The 19615-nt window shown below is 46.6% G+C and overlaps 1 long non-coding RNA gene and 1 pseudogene across 2 annotated transcripts; both read left to right on the forward strand.

Annotated features, from left to right (window-relative positions):
- The first annotated feature begins 878 nt into the window (after positions 1 to 878).
- Positions 879 to 996, forward strand: LOC112578960 (annotated as a pseudogene).
- Positions 997 to 13717: 12721 nt separating this feature from the next.
- LOC123329066 lies at positions 13718 to 16851 on the forward strand. 2 transcript variants are annotated; one of them, XR_006544208.2, is made up of 2 exons: positions 13718 to 13961; positions 16446 to 16851. It is a non-coding gene; the product is annotated as an uncharacterized LOC123329066 (long non-coding RNA). The 2 variants fall into 2 exon arrangements; XR_006544207.2 differs by having other exon boundaries at positions 16449 to 16851.
- Positions 16852 to 19615: the final 2764 nt, after the last annotated feature.

The following is a 19615-nucleotide window of genomic DNA, read 5'->3' on the forward strand; positions in this document are numbered from 1 at the left end:
CACTTTGCCCCAGGCTGCACATGTCTGGCGTCCACAGATCGTTGCTCTAAGATCATGCCACCAGATGTGGCTGGGCCTGTAGCATGGACCAGCTGAGGCTGGCGGGGCCTCCGTGGGGTCAGATATCTGGTGGTGGCTGACCTCGCCTTCCTGAGCCAGCTGGGCCTGGGGTGGGCTGCAGGGTGGGCAGCCCTGATGCCTTTCCCATTGGCGGTCTCTCTTTGCTGCTGACTAGACGCCTCTCCTCCCAGAGGGAGCCCCAGGGGGCAAATAACCAGTTCCAGGTGCCACCCTCTGCTCTTCTGGCCCACTCCTGGCCCCCTTAGTGCTTAAGGAAGCCGAGTGTGTGTCCTTTACCTAGACGCATCTGTTACCCTACAGAGTCCTTTTATGCCTTTGTCCCTAGTGGAAAAGACAATTGAACCTTGTATTTGTCTAGTGGGAACATTGAGTGGATTCAAGCCGTGTGTGAAGTTCCTGTGATTGTAATGAGGATTTACTAATCCCACTTCATATATGAAGAAACTGAAGCTTTGAAAGATAATGGTGCAGATTCAGGCAGAGAAGAGGCCCAGACTCATCAGACACCTAAGATATGACAAGCACTTTACAACCAGGATCTCATTTTATCCTCACGCAATCCTGTGAGGTGGGTACTATTGTCTTCATCTAGCAGATAAGCAAACGGAGGCTGACAGAGGAGAATGTTGCCCAAGGTGTTCACTCAGCCAAGCAGTGGTGGGTCTGGGACTCAAAGTCAAGTCTGGACCATGGCTAAAGCCAGTGCCCTTAATCAAGGAGCTTACTGCCTTGGGGCTGCATTTCAGTTGCACAGCCACGCTGAGAGACTGTAGGTTATTAACTATATTTCTCAAGGAATCGCTTCTTGGCCTTTTGGCTAAGATCAAGTGTAGTATTTGTTCTTATCAGTTTAATATATTTCTCAAGGAAGAAGACTGAGGATGAGTGAGATTAGTAGATTGGACAGCATCCCACAGCTGGCGAGACAGGAAGCTCTGATCATTGGCAGAAGTTCAGGATTAGAAGGAAAAACAGGGTCTTTGGAGGTTGTCTTATCCAGCCCTCTCAGTTTACAGATGAGAAAACTAAGATCCGGAGAAGGAAAGTGACTTACCAATGTTACAGAATCAGCAAAATCATACTCAGGGCTCTTTCTCCTGCTCCAGAGCAGGTTGATTTCACTGGCAGGAAGAGTGGCTCACCTTCACCCCTTTCTTTACTATTAGGTCAATCCTCCAGCTCTGTGTGTCTGTCTCACTGTCGCATGAGTACCACGCTGGTCCAATTTATTGATAATATCATGCTAATAGGACTTGGTGATCAGGAAGGATTAGGCATCTTAGATGCCTCACTAAGACACACACACACACGAGAGAGAGAAAGGGAGAGAAAGGTCTATGTTACAGTCTTGGAGCAGATTTCCTTCTTCTCTGGAAAAACTCATTTTTTGCACTTAGGACTTTCAGCTCACTGGAGGAGGCCCATCTACATTATGGAGGGTAACATTCCTTATTTAAAGCCGATTGTTTGTAAATGTTAATCACATCGATAAAATACCTTTAGCAACATCTATACTTGACCAAACAATGGGACAACAGAGCCCAACCAAGTGGACACATAAAATTAATCATCATGGGCCCCACTCCTGGTACTAATTATTTGATCAACCAAAATTCTTACTTGGAAACGAAATCACTCTAGCTAGTTTGAATAGGAGAGATTTATTAGAGGATATTTGAGAGACTCTCCATAAAGGCCAGAGTATCAGAATTTTATTCTTTTCCAACATAAGCATTAAAAGCTAAAAATTCTCCTAGACATTGCTTTTGATTCATCCCACAGGTGATGATATACTGTTTGTTCATTTTCACTTAGTTGGAAATATTTTTAATTTTCTTCATTGTTTCTTCTTGGATGCTTGAGTTATTTATAAATGTGTAATTTCTAAATATGTGGGTTTGTCTTAGATATGTCATTATTAATATATAATTCCATCCCACTTCCCTGGTGGCTCAGAGGTTAAAGCATCTTCCCGCAATGCAGGAGACCTGGGTTCAATCCCTGGGTCAGGAAGATCCCTGGAGAAGGAAATGGCAATCCACTCCAGTATTCTTGCCTGGAGAATCCCGTGGACAGAGGAGCCTGGTGGGCTACAGTTCATGGGGTCACAAAGAATCTGACACAACTGAGTGACTTCACTTTCACTTTCACTGTGATCAGAGAACACTCTGTAAGATTTCAATATTTTGAAATACAGTGAGACTGGCTTAAGGCAGAGCATACGTCTACCCTGGTGAAGGTACCCCATGCACTTGAAGAGAAGTCATTGGTTATAATGAACCATTAAGTATCAATTAGCTCAAGGTAGTTGCTGGTATTATCTAGATCATTATGTTTTTAAAGTATTATTATTTGTTTATTTGGCTGTGCGGGGTCTTAGTTGTGGCATGCAGGATCTAGCTCCCTGATCAGGGATTGAACCCAGGTCCCATGCATTGGGAGTGTAGAGTCATAGCCACTGGACCACCAGGGAAGTCCCCATTATGTTTCCTTAACTTAATTTGTTTATTTCTAATCGGAGGATAATTGCTTTGCAAGGTTGTATTGGTTTCTGCCATTCGCCAACATGAATCAGCCATAGGTATACCTCTGTCCCCTCCCTCCTGAACCTCCCTGCCCCCTCCCACCCCATCCCAGCCCTCTAGGTTGTCACAGAGCCCTGGGCTGAGCTCATGCGCCATACAGCTGATTGCCACTTGCTGTCTATTTTTCATACGGTGATGTATGTGTTTCAGTGCTGCTCTCAATTTGCCCCAGCCTCTCCTTCCCCCGTTGTGCCCACAGTCTGTTCTCTGTGTCTGTGTCTCTATTGCTGCCCTGCAGGTGGCTTCATCAGTACCATTTTTCTAGATGCCATATATCCCCCTTATTTTTTTAATGTGTCTTTATTTATTTTATTTTTGGCTGTGCTGGGTCTTTGTTGCTGAGCAGGTTTTTCTCTAGTTGCAGCAGTGGTGTGTGGGCTTCTCATTGTGGTAGCTTTTCTTGTGGAGCACAGGCTCTAGGTGCGTGGGCTTCAGTGGGGGCTTGAGGGCCTTAGTAGTTATGGTTCCAGGCTCTAGAGCACAGACTCAGTCGTTGTGGTGCACAGGCTTAGGTGTTCCGAGGCACGTGGGATCTTCCTGGAGCAGGGGTTGAACCGGAGCCTCCTGCATTGGCAGGCTGATTCTTCACCACTGAGCACCATGGAAGCCCCACATTATGATTCTACTGGTTTGGTTCGTCACTAGCTGACCCATAAATGACTGAGAAAAAGGTATTAAGATCTCCAACTACTGACATTTGTACACACAGGAATGAATACGCAAAATGCATATCTACATACAATGGTGTATTATTTAGCCTTAAAAAAGAGGAGATTCTGACATGTGCTACAACATGATGAAACTTGAAAACGTTATACTAAGTGAAGCAAAACAAAAAGAAAGAACTATATGATTCTACTTATATGAGTTCCCTAGACTAGTCAGATTCATAGCAGAAGGGTGGGCATTAGCAGATGCAAACTATTACGTATAGGATGAGTAAACAACAAGGTCCTATAGTATAGCACAGGGAACAGTATTCAATACCCTGGGATAAACCATAATGGAAAAGAGTATGGAAAAAGATGTGTGTGTGTGTCTGTGTATAACTGAATCACTTTGCTGTACAGCAGTAATTAATACAACATTGTAAAGTGACTATACTTCAACAAAATAAAATGTATGTTAAAAAAAAAAAAGAAAGTAGAAGGATGATGGCCCGGGGCTGAGGGAGGGGAAACAGGAAGTTGCTTAATGAATTGAATTTCTGCTCTACAATGTGAAAAACTTTGGAAATCATTTAGAAAAAATGTAAATATACATAATACTACAAATTTATACACTTTAAATGGTTAATATGGTACATTTTTTATGTGTCTTCTACCATAATTATAATTTAAAGAAATATTTTTTAGATCTTCAACTGCTGTAGATGCTAATTCTCCCTTCAGTTCTGTCAAGTTTTGGCCTGTGTATTTTACAGTTTAGTTACTTGACACTTGTACAACTGTAAGCTGTCATAGCTTCCTGATGAAGCGACCTACATTGATTATGTGAAGTGAAAGTCGCTCAGTCATGTCCGACTGTTTGCGACCCCAGGGACTGTACCGTCCATGGAATTCTCCAGGCCAGAATACTGGAGTGGGCAGCCTTTACCTTCTCCAGGGGATCTTCTCAACCCAGGGATCAAACCCAGCTCTCCCGCATTGCAGGCAGATTCTTTACGAGCTGAGCCACCAGGAAAGCCCAATCAATATTATTCTCATATTACACAAATTGGAATTCCCTACTTCCAGCTACTTCTTGTGGGGATTAAAAGCATGAGCTCTAAAGTTGGAGATTATACCACCTATATGTTATGTAACCTGGAAAGGTTAATTACTTTGAGCCTCAGTTTCCTCATCTGTAAAATGGGCTTCATAGCTGTGCCTATTTCCCAGGATTGTCATAAAGATTAAGCACAAACAACACCCAGCACAGAGCCTAGTACACAGTAAGCATCCAAGGTGTGTCAGCTATTATCATCATCATCATCATCACATATGTATGTGTAGTTAGAAATGTTTGACATAATGGGTGGGAAAATCCATGGAAGTCAAGTCATAGGAAGAATCTCTGAAGGAAACCAGGTAATCCTGGGCAGGAACAGACTTGAACCCTGGTCTCACGTGTCTGCAGTGCTATTATGAAATGTGAAGAAGCGACCAGTTACTTCTGGGGACACTAGGGAAGAAGACAACCCAAAAAGGAAGCACAGACGGGGTCAACTTGAAGGAAGTTTAACAACCAGAGTTTTGATCTGTGGCAATATCACATTTGGGGGAGGAAGTGAGCTCCCCAACTCAGGAAGCATGCAGAGTTAAGGCTCAGGAAGCAACTGTCAAGAAGAGGATCCCTACACTGGTAGGAGGGGGAGGAAATGGCTTATGAGGTCCTTTCTTTGGCCTTGGTCTCTTTGGATTAGGGTCCAAAGGCTCTCCCCCGTCTTTGGCCACACAGGCAGTGAGAAGTCAAGTCGGGGTTACAGGCAGTACGCTCCCCTCTCCTCTTCCGGTCTTCTCTGTGATTCTATTTCCCGATCACAGCCCAGCTCCCACCCCCTGCCATTGGGCCTTTGCACATGCCTTACCCTCTCCATAAGAGGATAGCCAGGTTTTGTGGACCTGAAACTTTTAAAGCTGGGAGACCTTCTTTAAGAAAAAAGAAGACAAAATCAGATAAGAATGGGAATATTTAGAACAAGAAACAGAATCACAACAAATTTTTAGAAGATGATAAACAGAGACTTCCCTGGTGGTCCAGTGGCTAAAACTCTGTGCTCCCTATGCAGACAGCCCAGGTTTGATCCCCAGGCAGGGAACTAGATCCCACATGCCCTAAAGGGTTCATATGCTACAACTAAGAATTCCTGTGTGCTGCAACTATGACCCAGTGCAACCAAATAGATGAATATTTTTAAACAAGCTTATAGACCCTAGACAATATCTAGAAAAATAATAATATTTATATTTATTGCCTGATACACATCCATAAAATTTTTTTTTTATTCCTAAGTTTTGGCTGTATGCTTTTAGGATCACCTCTTCATATGACATTGATTTTGTAGTGTCATTTTCTTTAGAGAAAATAAGAGCATTTGGCCTTTTCTCTAGCACAGTTGACCAAAAGATTTTTTTTTTTAATTGTTGATCATTTAGAAAAGTTTCTTCCCAGCTTCACAACTCATTATAAATGAGGTCATAAATTTTTAGGACTGTTGTCAAATTTAGAAAAACATGTATTAAGTTTCTTTCATAGGGGAGCTGTAAGATTTCAGGACTTTTCCTATTTCCTTGATCATGCATCTTAAAAACCTTTTGACTAAGATGCTGCCTATTAAGCAGTTTGTTGCAAATGTCCTCTTAGCAGTGATATATTTTGAGTTTTATTTTTCATCAATGTGGCATTCCATGACAGCTTCCCCTTAGCTAGATCCCCAAAAATGTCACCGCCGTGCCCGTGACACCCAAATGAGGGGAAGTATGACCAAGGGGGATGTCAAAGAGTAAAGAGGCAACATTCTTCATCATCCGCAGTTCAACTAGCTTACTTTGGCAAACTCTGCATCAGCATGTGACCCTGAATGTGTCCTGCTTGGGCTCCTCCCAGGTCACTGGAAGGCATCTGGCAAATGAGGGGCTCTAGAGCTTAAGCTTCGGAGCTTCAAGGTAAGCCTGGTAAATTCATTTCTACCTCATCCCAGAATGGAGCCTCTACCCTGCCCACTCCTATTGAATGTGGCGTACAGCTTCTTATCTTGTCCATCTGCGTTCAAGCATCGCTTGGTCCATGAGGCCTCCAGAATAGGTTAGCTGCCCTGTGAAGCTGGAGTCCATGTCTGTCTGTCTAGCTCACCCTGTACCCTCAGTGTACTTTGAGCAGAGCCTGGTGCATAGTAGAACCACAGATTCGGAAGGCCGAAGCGACCTGTAACAGTCAGAGCTGGCAATCAACCGGGAAGGGAGGGAGGAACTCCGGCTTTCCAGACAGCCTGCAGGCCTCAGACAGAGAAATTTATCTCTTGCCAGACCCCTTCAGAGCCCTCACTGGCTGGATTCCCTCCCTCCATCCTGGGGCAGCTGATCAGGAACCCCCAGAGAAGGTCATCTGAGCCCTACGGCAGAAATCTCTCTCCCTGGCACTGTTGTGAAGTGTAGAAAAAGAGTGCAAACCTAGATTCGAATCTCTGGGCCACTCCTTAGCAGCTGGATAGCACTGGATAAACTGGAACCATCTCTCTGCTTCTTCAGTCCATGTTCTCAGCTGAATCTTATGACTGCCCCTCCCCCCGCAGGGCTGGCTGGAAGACTGTAGACAGCCTTAGATTAGAGGAAGCTTTCTGGCCCTAGGGACAGCATCAAGTCACAAAGCTCTCTTTGGTTTTTGTTTGTTTGCTAGTTTGTTTTAATCTTTATTTTGTATTGGAATATAGTTGATTTACAATGTTGTGTTAGTTTCAGGTATACAGCTAAGAGATTCAGTTATTCATATGTCCATTCTTTTTCAGATTCTCTTCCCGTATAGGTTATTACAGAATATTGAGTAGAGTTCCCTGTGCTCTGCAGTAGGTTATGCTGCTGCTGCTAGTCACTTCAGTTGTGTCCGACTCTGGGCAACCCCATAGATGGCAGCCCACCAGTCTCCCCCGTCCCTGGGATTCTCCAGGCAAGAACACTGGAGTGGGTTGCCATTTCCTTCTCCAATACATGAAAGTGAAAAGTGAAAGTGAAGTTGCTCAGTCGTGTCCGACCCTCAGTGACCCCATGGACTTCAGTCTTCCACGCTCCTACGTCCATGGGATTTTCCAGGCAAGAGTACTGGAGTGAAGTAGGTTATGAGTGGTTATCTATTTTATATATAGTAATGCCTATGTGTCAGTCCCCAGCTCCTGATTTATCCCTCTCCCCACACGTTTCCCCTTTGGTAACTGGAAGTTTGTTTTCAAAATCTGTGCAGGGCTCTCTTTGTGAACTGGTACCTAAGGAAACCCTTTGTCTCTCCAGCCTGAGTCCACCTCAAGCCCCCAGCCCCACCCCAGTCCCCTGGGGTCCTTACAAGCCTTCTGCTAATAGTTCTTTGCTGATGTCAACCAAGATGACCAACATGCTTGTTGGAAAAGTAACTCTGGACCAAGCATCCTGCCCTCCCATCTGCCTTTTGATTTGAGGTGATGAAGGGCACACATCTGTGATGGGTGAGGTCAGAAGGCAGCTGCCTTTAGATCATGAGTTCCTCTCGGTGGGCCAGCTCTTTCTCACCTTGTGTCCCCAGCACCCAGTATAGGATCTGGCCCAGGGTCACACCCAGTAAATGCTGACTGGGAATTAAATGAGATGCTGGGACACTGTTGTCCCAAACTAATCACCCCTGGCTCACCACCATGGCCACTGGGAAACAAGGGGTAATGTATCTGCCGTGTGCCAGGCACCATATTCAGCTTTGCTGACTCCTTCTCTTGTTTCCCAGATGCCCTGTAAGATAGGTACTATCATACCCATTTCATGGAGGTGGAGACTGAGGCTCAGCTAGGACAACCCACTTGCCTGAGCCCATGCTCATGCTGAATGGTAAAGCTTGGAGGGGACAAACTTTCCAATCAGGGCTCCTGACACTATCTACTGCTCTCCCTATTAGTCCTTAACCCAGAATTCCCCCTAGGAAGTCATTTTTTCCTGTTAAGGGATGCTCCTCTGCTAAAATGTAGCACTATGTCAAATAAGTCTAAAATTTCATTTAAAAAATTGAACACTATTTTCTACCCAGGGGTAAAAACAATTGTGAACTCTTCAAAGGAAGGAGAGGGGTTTTTTGTTCTTCTTGTGTCCTCACTGCCTATCACAAGGTCTGGCATGGAGTAGTTGAATAAATGTTTGTTGAATGACTGTGTGAACGTGTAAGTGAGTAATTGAAAACAGCCGCCTCACCAATCCATGGCCCATCCATGTAGGATCATTTGGGCAAGATGAGACCCTCTAACCTAGTGGTCACAGACATAGCATGAGGGCTGTACTGTTCATAAGAAGGCTTTGTTTAATCCAAGTAATATCTTTTGTAAAAATTTAATGACTTGCCAATATTTAAGAATTAGAAAATTTCACATATAATCCAGATTTTCACCTTGTGTCAGAGACTTTAACCAAAAGTCTGCCTTTCACCAAACCTACACCCTATTTTTCCCTGAACAGCTGCTGCTGCTGCTAAGTCACTTCAGTCATGTCCAACTCTGTGTGACCCCATAGACGGCAGCCCACCAGGCTCCCCCATCCCTGGGATTCTCCAGGCAAGAACACTGGAGTGGGTTGCCATTTCCTTCTCCAATGTGTGAAAGTGAAAAGTGAAGTTGCTCAGTCGTGTCCAACTCTTAGTGACTCCATGGACTGCAGCCTACCAAGCTCCTCTGTCCATGGGATTTTCCAGGCACGAGTACTGGAGTGGGTTGCCATTGCCCTGAACAGAGCAAGACTCAATTTCCCAGCCTCCCTCCTGGTTATGTGGACCATGTGACTACATTGTAGCCAGTGGAATGTGGGCAGAAGTATTAACAATATGTCCTACTTCCTGCCCACTTCCTCCCTCCTCACCCTCCAGACTCTTTTCTGGGTCTGTGGGGCAGGTGGGGAAGATCCAGGGGAGGCCCCTAGGCCTGAGGAGACGGCAGAGCCACCAGACGAAAGGCACGGGGCCCCTCCATGGCTGTGGGGAGTCCCCCGCTGGCCCACACTGGACTGTGGTGGGAACAGGAAATAACAACTTTTCAATATTAAGGCAATGTGCTTTGGGATTGTTTGTTACAGCAGCCTATCCTGACTAATACATCTTCTCTTGAAGAATCAGAAATCTCACAACACAGAGCTTACTCTTCTATATGGCAGTGAGGAGCTGGACTTTGGGAGCTGTTGTCTCCTTCAGCTGGGCTGGCATTTTCTAAGTTCACCTGATCCTTGCTCTCCATCTGCCTGGTTTCTCTGGCTATTTGATTTTATAGCTTCTGCTCAAATTCAGTCTCTCCCTCCAGTATATGGGGATATTGAGGCATGGAGGGGACAAGGGACCAGGTCACAGTGTGTGTGACGGGCAGAGCTGAAACTTGGACTGAATTCTCCTAACTCCTATCCTACTCCAGGGTTCTTCCTGGGCAGGGATTCTTTCTTAGGAAGTGAGCAAAGAGGGACTGTTCCAAGTCTTGGGTCCTTTTGTGGGGGAGGGGGAGTTAAGTGGCCGAGAGGGAAAGGGAGTACCCCAGATGGTGGAGGGGATGAAAACAGGAGGGGAAACCCTGGCTCCTCTGTGGCTCCAGTTGGCATAAGGCTTAGAAGTCTTGGACAGGTGGACTGAGGAGCTGGGTCCACATGTGTGGTACAGAAGTTTGAGTCCAATTACCCTCTTCTCCCAGTCTTGGAAAAGGGCTCATGTCTTTGATTGCCTAAGCTCCACTGACAAGACATAGGAACGCAGGAACGAATTTTCCCTCCCAGACAAATCCCAAAAGAAATGAATTTGCAAAATAAAGTCCCATATTGAGAAAGCTGTGCCAGGAATGCCTGAGCAAGCTGACAGCGGGGGAGGGAGCTCTGTGAGGTGTGGACAGGGTTGTCCAGATGAGGCCTCTCTCGGGGGCTGTGCTTTGCCCCCTGCAACAGTCATTCTAACTCCCTAATACCTTGTTGTTGCTGTTTAGTCGCTAAGTTGTGTCTGACCCTTTGTGACCCCATGGACTGTAGCCCGCCAGGCTCCTCTGTTCATGGGACTTCCCAGGTGAGAATATAGGAGTGGGTTGCCATTTTCTTCTCCAGGAGATCTTCCCAACCCTGGGACTGAACCCGCATCTCCTGTATTGGCAGGTGGATCCTTTACCACCTGGGAAGCCCCCCTAATGTCTTGAGCACCTGTCACACACGTGTTTTCTGGAGGCTCACCTGAGGAAACTTCCCAGTATCCCTTCCCAAGCCTTCCAGCAAGTGTGGCTGCATCCTCCCTAGAGATGTTTGTGGACGCCCAGGGGCTGTGGAGAAGCCGTAAATCCTTCTCTGGCTCCATGATCTCTCCTGCCCAGACCAGACTCCTGCCTGAAACCCATGGAAGCTTTGCCAGAAACATTTTCTCATGGCTTATCCACCCCCCTCCTGTTGAGGGCCAGCTGGCTCCCTGGAGAAGGCTCTTGAAGACTTGAATTTGCATCCACACCCCACCAGCATATCGAAGGGCAGAGAGGGAAACCACTAAGCTGAGGGCCTGGGTAGACAGAGGAGAGGAGAGTCCGCTCTGCCTCTGAAGGTTGTTCAGAGCTGTTGGTGCCGAAAACTCCATGAACCCAGAAGAGCCTTGAGCGTGAAAGCTCTGAGTTGTAGTCAAGAAGTGATTACATGGCCGTGACACTGAATGTTCATTAAACACTAATAACAAAAACCCTTACAGAGGCCTACAATCCCCTACCTGCAGTCTGGGAGCCAAAAAAGTTGTGAGCAAAATAATTTAAGGTTAGCACCAAAACTCCTCTGGTGGTAAAAACCCAACCTGAACAATTGTATGAATATTGATGTTACTCTGCAGAGATATTAATGTGTTTAATTATGGCATGCTCACCCAGTTCCCCACTAGTATCTTAAAAAAAAGTTTTTTATTTTGAGGTATAGTTAATTTACAATGTATTAGTTGCAGGTGTACAGCAAAATGGCTCAATTATATGTATACATATATCTATTCTTTTTCAGATTCTTTCCCCATATATGTTACTACAAAATATTGAGTACAGTGCCCTGTGCAATCCAGTAGGTCCTTGTCGGTTATCTATTTTTTATATAGTAGTATGTATATGTTGGGCTTCCCAGGTGGCTTGGTGGAAGAGAATCCACTTGCCAATGCAGGAGACTCAGGTTCAATCCTTGAGGGGAGAAGATCCCCTGGAGAAGAAAACAGCGACCCACTCCAGTATTCTTACCTGGGAAATCCCATGGACAGAGAAGCCTGGTGGGCTACAGTCTGTGGGGTTGCAAAAGAGTCAGACATGACTTAGTGACTAAAACAACAAGTGTATATGTTAATCCCAAACTCCTAATTTATCCCTCCCACTAGTATCTTAATATAACCTACGACATATGCTTTCTAAAACTCCGAAACTCCCCAAATCCCAAAATGCACGAGGACCCTGAGATATTGGTATTTTGGGTAAGGGATTTTAGGCAAGGAATGTAGAAGACATTTGAAGTGCTTTACATGCATTACAGTAACCCTACGGGGTAGAATTTGTGCTTTGTCTCCCCATTTTATGGATGAGGAAACCAAGGCAGAAAGAGGTGAAATGACTTGTTTCACAGCAGGTGTTGGTGCTCGGGTTTGGGCCCAGGCATCCCAGTTCAAGAGCCCACTCTCTGAACCAGTCCACCATCTGCCTTGCTGGGCAAAGTGGGGTGGGGTGGGTGGGAAACGGGAAATAACTATTTTAAGCTGCATGTGCAACAAGTACACACCCTGGATGCATCTGAGGAGCGAACCTGCTGCCACAGGTGTTCTCGCAGGGTGCCCAGCGTCCGGGTTGCCCTGGTACTGCCCTGGATTCCGCAGCCAACTCCTGTATCCCAGAACATTCCTCAGGCCCAACAGAAGGGATGGATGCTCACTTAGTTCTTGAGGACCGTGTGCCTCTTATCCTATGAGTATCACGAGCATCACGGCCCGCAGAAGGGACTCGGGGGTTTGGAGACGTTGATACAACATGGCTTCTGAACCCAAACCGGGATCTCCTGTAGGGGCTTAACCAAGACACGGGAGGAAACCCTGGAGGAGGTGCCGGCCAGGTCAACTGCACCCAACAACAGTGCGTACCGTTAGTTCAGTTCAGTCACTCAGTCATGTCTGACGCTTTGCGACCCCATGGACTGCAGCACGCCAGGCTTTCCTGCCCATTACCAACTCCCGGAGCCTACTCAAACTCATGTCCATCGAGTCGGTGATGCCATCCAACCATCTCATCCTCTGTCGTCCCCTTCTCCTCCTGCCTTCACTCTTTCGCAGAATCAGGGTCTTTTCCAATGGGTCAGTTCTTTGCATCAGGTGGCCAAAGTATTGGAGTTTCACCTTCAGCATCAGTCCTTCCAATGAATATTCAGGACTGATTTCCTTTAGGATAGCACCTTCCTAAGGGGTTTACAAGGAGGAATGCACTCTAATGAGGTTTTTGACTTTGGATTCCATTGTAATCACAGTAAGGATATACCTTTATGGAGAGATTTTCTCTGCTGTTCCAATTTAGAAATGGCTAGCTTGCATCCCCAGCTTTGAATTTTAACTTATGAAGGCCAACACCTGACCTCTCAGGAATGAGCCACACCAGAGACTCAGAGCTACCTGCCATGGGCTTGCCCAGACCTGTCTGAGGGCAAAGAAGAAAGAGGCAAGACCTCTGACCTTGAGAAGCGGATCTGGGGCTGTAGATGCAGGAGATACGTACAACCAGGCTCAGCGGGAGAAAGACAGCCCCATATGCTGCAGGTCCAACAGGCTCCTGGAACTGGTGAGGAGGAAGAGGAGTGGGATGGGAATGCAGTGGAATAATTGCGGAGGGCTGCCCGAGTCAAGGATGCAGGCTGGAGGTTGCCAGTTAAACATGGCACCCATATTTACCTTCACTATTCTCTGGAGTTCCAGTATAATGGCATAAAGACATTAAAAAAAATACACACTTATCCACTGGGACAGAGAGACCATGTGAGGCCATGACAGCAGATCTGGAGAGTCAACCACATTCTGGAAGCTGGAAAGCAGATGGTGAGTGGGGACCGATTTAAGAAACCTGAGAGGTTAAAACCTGACAATTTAGGGGGAGCCAGGTGGCTCAGATAGTAAAGAGTCTCCCTGCAATGTGGGAGACCTGGGTTTGATCCCTGGCTCTGATCCCTGGCTCAGGAAGATCCCCTGGAGAAGGGAATGGCTACCCACTCCAGTATTCTTGCCTGGAGAATTCCATGGACAGAGGAGCCTGGGTGAGCTACAGTCCAGGAGGGTCACAAAGAGTCAGTCATGACTGAGCAACTAACACTTTCACTTTCATCAGGACACAAGACAATTTAAGATCCTCAGGAAGGCTCAGGGGTTGGAGGAACCAGGAATCTCCAAAGGCCGAGATGCAGAGCAGATAAAACTGAAAAGGCTGGTTAGTAACTGTCTGTGGGATGACTCGATTTCTCCTACCACAGCTGGCACAGGCAGGACATGACCCCTCCGCTCTGGAGCAGAAGGCTGCCTCTCGGGAGAGAGAGAATGACCTGAGAGGATGTTCTTGCAAGGCTCAGCAAGGGCCGGGAATATAGCAGGTCCTTGGTAAGCTGCTGCTGTCATTCTATTCAGTTGGCCTCTCTCTGTCTGGTTCTCTAATTTTCTTCTTGGAGTCAGAAAGAGGCTCAAAGACATGAGGCAAAAGAGGTCACATGGGCGGCAAAGGCTAACTGCCTGGTAATATCCTCTCCAGCTAGTCACATGCCCTCCTCACACACTAGGTAATTTGCCTTCTAATATCTACTATCTTCTTCTTCTTCAGTAACAATCTCTCTTTTAGGTAGCTATCTTGTTCCTAGCTCCAAGGTATTTTCCAGTGTCTTTTGCAATTAGATATGGCCATGTGACTTATAAATAGTAGTGTTGTGAGCAAGTCAGAAACTATCTTTATAAGAGAAATGGTCTTCTGCCACTCTGCTCTCTGGGCTCCAAATGTGATGGCCAGTGCTCCAGCAGCTGTACTGGGCAATAAGGAAAGAGGCCACTTGCTAGAGATGGAAGAAACCGTCTTCATGGAGTTGCCATACCAGCCTGCATTGCCCACCTTTGGACTTCTTTCACATGATAAAGAAATAGACTTCTTTCTTATTTTGGCCACTATAATTTTAGGATTTTCTGTTGGGTGCCTCTGATCCTAATCCTGTAAACTTGAGTTGGGGGCAACCCCTTCCTTGTCATCCTCTCTCCTATTCAGAGATCCTAGAAGATGAGAATCAGCAGAGAACTTAGCTGTTACAGAATCCACAGGGCCAGGGAAAAAATCTGGCCTCCAGACGTTTTCTTTAGCTTATACAGAGTCTTTAAAATCAAGAGCTATTTGAGCATATTTTGAACATTAAAATTGCAGTTTTGGGCTTCCTTGGTGGCTCAGACAGTAAAGAATCTGCCTGCAACGTGGGAGACCTGAGTTCAATCCCTGGGTTGGGAAGATCCCCTGGAGAAGGGGATGGCTACCCACTCCAGTATTCTTGTCTGGAGAATTCCATGGACAGAGGAGCCTGGCAGGCTACAGTTCATGGGGTTGCAAAGAACTGGACATGGCTGAGCAACTAATCACAGCACAATCCTATATTATATATAAACCCTATGAGCTAGGTATATGTTACTACATATATGTTGTTGTTGTTGTTCAAGCTGTGTGTGACTCTTTGCAACCCCATGGACTGTAGCATGCCAGACTCATCTGTTCTCCACTATCTCCCAGAGTTTGCTTAAATTCATGTCCATTGAGTCAGTAATACTATCTAACTATCTCATCCTCTTCCATCCCCTTCTCCTTTTGCCTTCAATCTTTCCCAGCATCTGGGTCTTTTCCAGTAAAAAGACTCTCCAGTGGAAAGGCTCTTCACATCAGGTGGCCTGAGTATTGGCCATACACACACACACACACACACACACACACATGGTTGGATGGCATCACTGACTCAATGAACATGAGTTTGAGCAAGCTCTGGGAAATGGTGAAGGACAGGGAAGCCTGGTGTGCTGCAGTCCATGGGGTTGCAAAGCGTCGGACACGACTGAGCGACTGAACAACAACAACAATATACACAGTACTCTGAGCTTGGTATGTATATATGCATTGTCTCCAGTCAACAGACGAGGAATCTGAGGCTCAGAGAGGATTTGCCCAAGTCATAGGTCACAAAGCTGGAAGCACTGGACCTGAAACTCCAGACCGTCTGCATTCCATGCTGGCTCTGTCAGCCTTTGAGTTTGCAACCATTGAGGTCTGGATCCCTTGCCTGAAGTTTCTCAGAGGAAGACAACAGAGCCGAAGAGGAAGAAATACTTGATGACCTTTATCATGTTGTGTCAAACCAATAGCCCCGGCTCCCCTGCTTCACTGTGAGCAAACCAACTCAAGAATGGTTTGTTTTTTTCTCTCTCTACATCCTGTGCCTGGCACAGAGCCAGCCAGGGAACTATGTGCTGAACGAATGAAGTGACCCACTCTCAGTCATACAGACAGAGCCCAATGCAGGGCTGGGATGCCAACCCTGGGCTCCCACCTGCCCACCTAGGGCTCTTCCAGACCTAGCTGTCGCCCAGCCAGCCCCGCTTTCTTTGGGGTGCCGACAGAGGGCAAGAGCACAGGCTGAGGCCTAGCATGTTCACGCTCAAACTCCAGCTTCATCTCTCACCGCTTTGAGCCTTGGTTTCTGCCTCCAAAAATGGGAACTAATCACTTACCTCATCGGGCTGCTGGGAGGATTTGATGAGATCAAGCCACATGGCTTCCCGCAATGACCAGCACATAATAGGTACTCATTAAATGGGAGCTATTACTGTGACACGTATTTTTATGAGGGAGTGGGGTGGGGAGGGATTAATTTGCCTGTGGGTTGAAGTCCTTTTGCTTGTGCTTTGACTTGCCCTCCCTTAACCAAGGCAGCTTGAACCCTTCATAGGACTGGACACAAGGTCACACTCAGCAGAGGGCTTTGCGTATCTCAGGAGCTTGTGAATAATGACCTGAAACTTCCCTTTCATCTTTCCACCAACATATAACAAGTTCCTACTCTCCAGCAGGCCCTGCGTCAGGGCTGGAGACTTCGGAGAAACTGGAACTGTCCTGCCTTTGAAGACTGTCCAGCTGGCTGGTGAGGTTAGACAAGGTCACACGACTCTTCGATATGTGGAAGATGATGACAAGTCTTACGGGGAGGGGAGCAAAGGTGCTCCCTCCAGGAAGATGCATTCCCAACCCAACAGAGACGGCTAGAGGCTCACCCACATCCTGGCTCTCCATTCCTTCCCAAACTGGACTACATTTCCCTACGTCTCCCCTGCAATTCAATGTGACCACAGGACCCAGTTGCAGGGATGGGGACTGAGCGTGGACTGAACCATTGTGTGCCGCTTCTGAGCCTGGCCCCTCAAAATTCCCAGGACTCCTTAATAAAGATGACCCCCAGGGTGACCTTGAGACCCACATGTTGTAGATTCAGCCTGAGTTCCAGAAGGACTGAATGGAGAGTTTCCACCCACCCAGAACTGTTACATGAGAAAGAACTCTTCTGGTCTATTTACCAGGTATTTGTAACAGTCTGTGTGTTACAGTAGCTACCTTAACTCTAAGACACCAGCCTTGAACATCAGATTTTTCTTCATTATGTTACTTTTCCTCTTTACAACTTTGACAGTTACATTTAGTGCTGTAGTTCTAAGTTACCAGTGTTCTTTGTCACAACTTAATTCTTTAACTGGAGATAATACCCCTGACCAGGATTGGTTCAGATTGGGATATTCTTATTCATTAATTCTGCATTTTCTTTTCTTTTCTTTCTTTCTTTTTTTTTGGTGTTGTTGGCTGGAATTAAATCTTGAACTAGATTTTTTAGGAAGGGTATGTGAGAGTTACAGTTCCTGCATGTTTGAGAATAGATCTTGCTTTTCTTCACACATGAATGATGAATCTTGTGGATAATGAATTTGGGGAAGAGTATCTCTCTCCATCCTTCCTCCAACTCTGTAGACATTGGCCCACTGTGTACTAATGTGGATAGATTCATCACCAGCCTGTATTACTGAGGGTTCTGGCAGGAACCAGGTGATACACCCAAATTGAGCAATCGAGGAAAGTTTAATAGAGGAATTATTTCCATTCAGTTATAAGATGAATGAGGTTTCTCTGATGGCTCAGTGGAAGAGAATCCGCCTGACAATGTAGGAGACGTGTGTTTGATCCCTGGGTAGGGAAGAGCCCTCAAGGAGGAAATGACAACCTGTTCCAGTATTTGTGCCTGGGAAATCCCATGGACAGAGGAACCTGACGGGCTACAGTCCATGAGGTCACAAAAAGTAGGACATGACTTAGTGACTATACAACAACAAGATGAATAAGGTCGGAGGATCTGATGTATAATATGGTGACTTTAGTTGATCTTTCTGTTGTGCGGCTGGCATTTGCTAAGAGAATAGAGCTTAAACGTTCTCACACATACAAAAAGAGGTAAATATATGAGGTGATGGATGTATTATTAACTTAATGGGGAGAAATCCTTTCATGATGGATATGTATATCAAATCATTGCATCATACACTTTAAATATCTTACCAGTTTGTCAATTATACCTCAGTAAAGCTGAAAAAATACAAAATTTGTAAAAAGGAATTATTTACAAAGAGGTAGGTAGGCATCGGAGAAGGCAATGGCACCCCACTCCAGTACTCTTGCCTGGAAAATCCCATGGACGGAGGAGCCTGGTGGGCTGCAGTCCATGAGGTCGCTAAGAGTCAGACACGACTGAGCGACTTCACTTTCACTTTTCACTTTCCTGCATTGGAGAAGGAAATGGCAACCCACTCCAGTGTTCTTGCCTGGAGAATCCCAGAGACAGAGGAGCCTGGTGGGCTGCTGTCTCTGGAGTCGCACAGTCGGACACGACTGAAGCGACTTAGCGGCAGCAGCAGCAGGTAGGCATAACTGTCAGTACCCTGCCCATATGCCCTCACCATCACCTGAGTCAGCACCTTTCGCGCGCGCCCCCCTCCTCCCTCCCCACTCTCCCCCTGCTGGTGTTTTCTAACTGAGAAGGTAAGCTTAGCCAGTGTCCTGAGCAAGCTAAAAGAACCAGGAACTCAACATCTTGGAGCAACCCTCCCAACAATGACAGCAGGCAGTGGGTGGATAAACCCAGCAGCTTCCTTGCTCCTCAGCTGAGTTATCTCAGGGACACATCTATGTAATCTCTGAGGTCCGCTGAGGGGCTGAGCTCCAAGTGTCCTGTCTGGTAAATTGCCTGGAAGTTTCAGCTTCTCTCACATCCTGTCTCACTTCTGCCCTCCCCTTCCCGTACTTCCCAGGATGTCTTCCCAAACTACTTGTGTTTGACTCTTATCTCAAGCTCTGCGGCCCAGGCTGGGGTTGGGGGAAGGCCAGGGGGGAGGGGCAGGCAGGGTACCCTAACCCAGAAAGCAGAGTTTCGGGAAATCAATAAAGGGCAGTGCAGTAGCCCAAGGGGCAGGAGGGAACCTGGAGAGGGAATGGTGTGGAGAGGGCCACCTGCTGGAAGCCTGGACCCTGGTAGAGAGACAGAGCTGACCCAGGGACTGTGTAAGGGACAGAGAAGAGGGAATAAACATCCTGACTTCTCCCTCCTCCCACCTTCTGATCTCCTAGTGGTGCCCCCTATCGACCAAATCCAACCAGAAGTCAGAGAGCAAGAGAGACTGCTGGTGGTCAGGCTGCCTGGCACAGAGCAGCAATAAGAGCAGGAAATGCATCTGGAAGGGAAAACAGGGAGATATAAATGCAGCATATATGCCGACAGTTTTCCTTTGCATCTGACCTGAATGGAAAGCATAATCTTGATAATTTCCAGGATCCAGGAGAAGGCTTCTCCAGATGTCAGGGGGGAGTAAACTAAGGGCAGAGACCCGGGGGCCTGGAGTGGGTCAGCACTTCTGTTATCTAGGGCTGCCTAATAATCCACCCCAAGACTCAGAGGCTCAGAATAACAGCCAGTTATTATAAACCACAATTGTGTAGGGCACGACCCCAGGCCCGGGGTCGGCGGGGTAATTCTTCTGTTCCACACAGCAGGACTGAAGTCACAGATTCAGCCGGCAGCTCCTCTGGTCTGGAGGGTGGCTCCACCAGTGTATTTGGTTTCTTGGTGGAGACAATGAAAAGGCTGGTGGACTGAAGTGATTATACAGGATTCTTTAGTGTGATGGTCTCAAGGCAGTTGGAT

This window comes from Bubalus bubalis, chromosome 14, assembly GCF_019923935.1.
Source record: "Bubalus bubalis isolate 160015118507 breed Murrah chromosome 14, NDDB_SH_1, whole genome shotgun sequence".
In the NCBI taxonomy this organism is placed as follows: domain Eukaryota; kingdom Metazoa; phylum Chordata; class Mammalia; order Artiodactyla; family Bovidae; genus Bubalus; species Bubalus bubalis.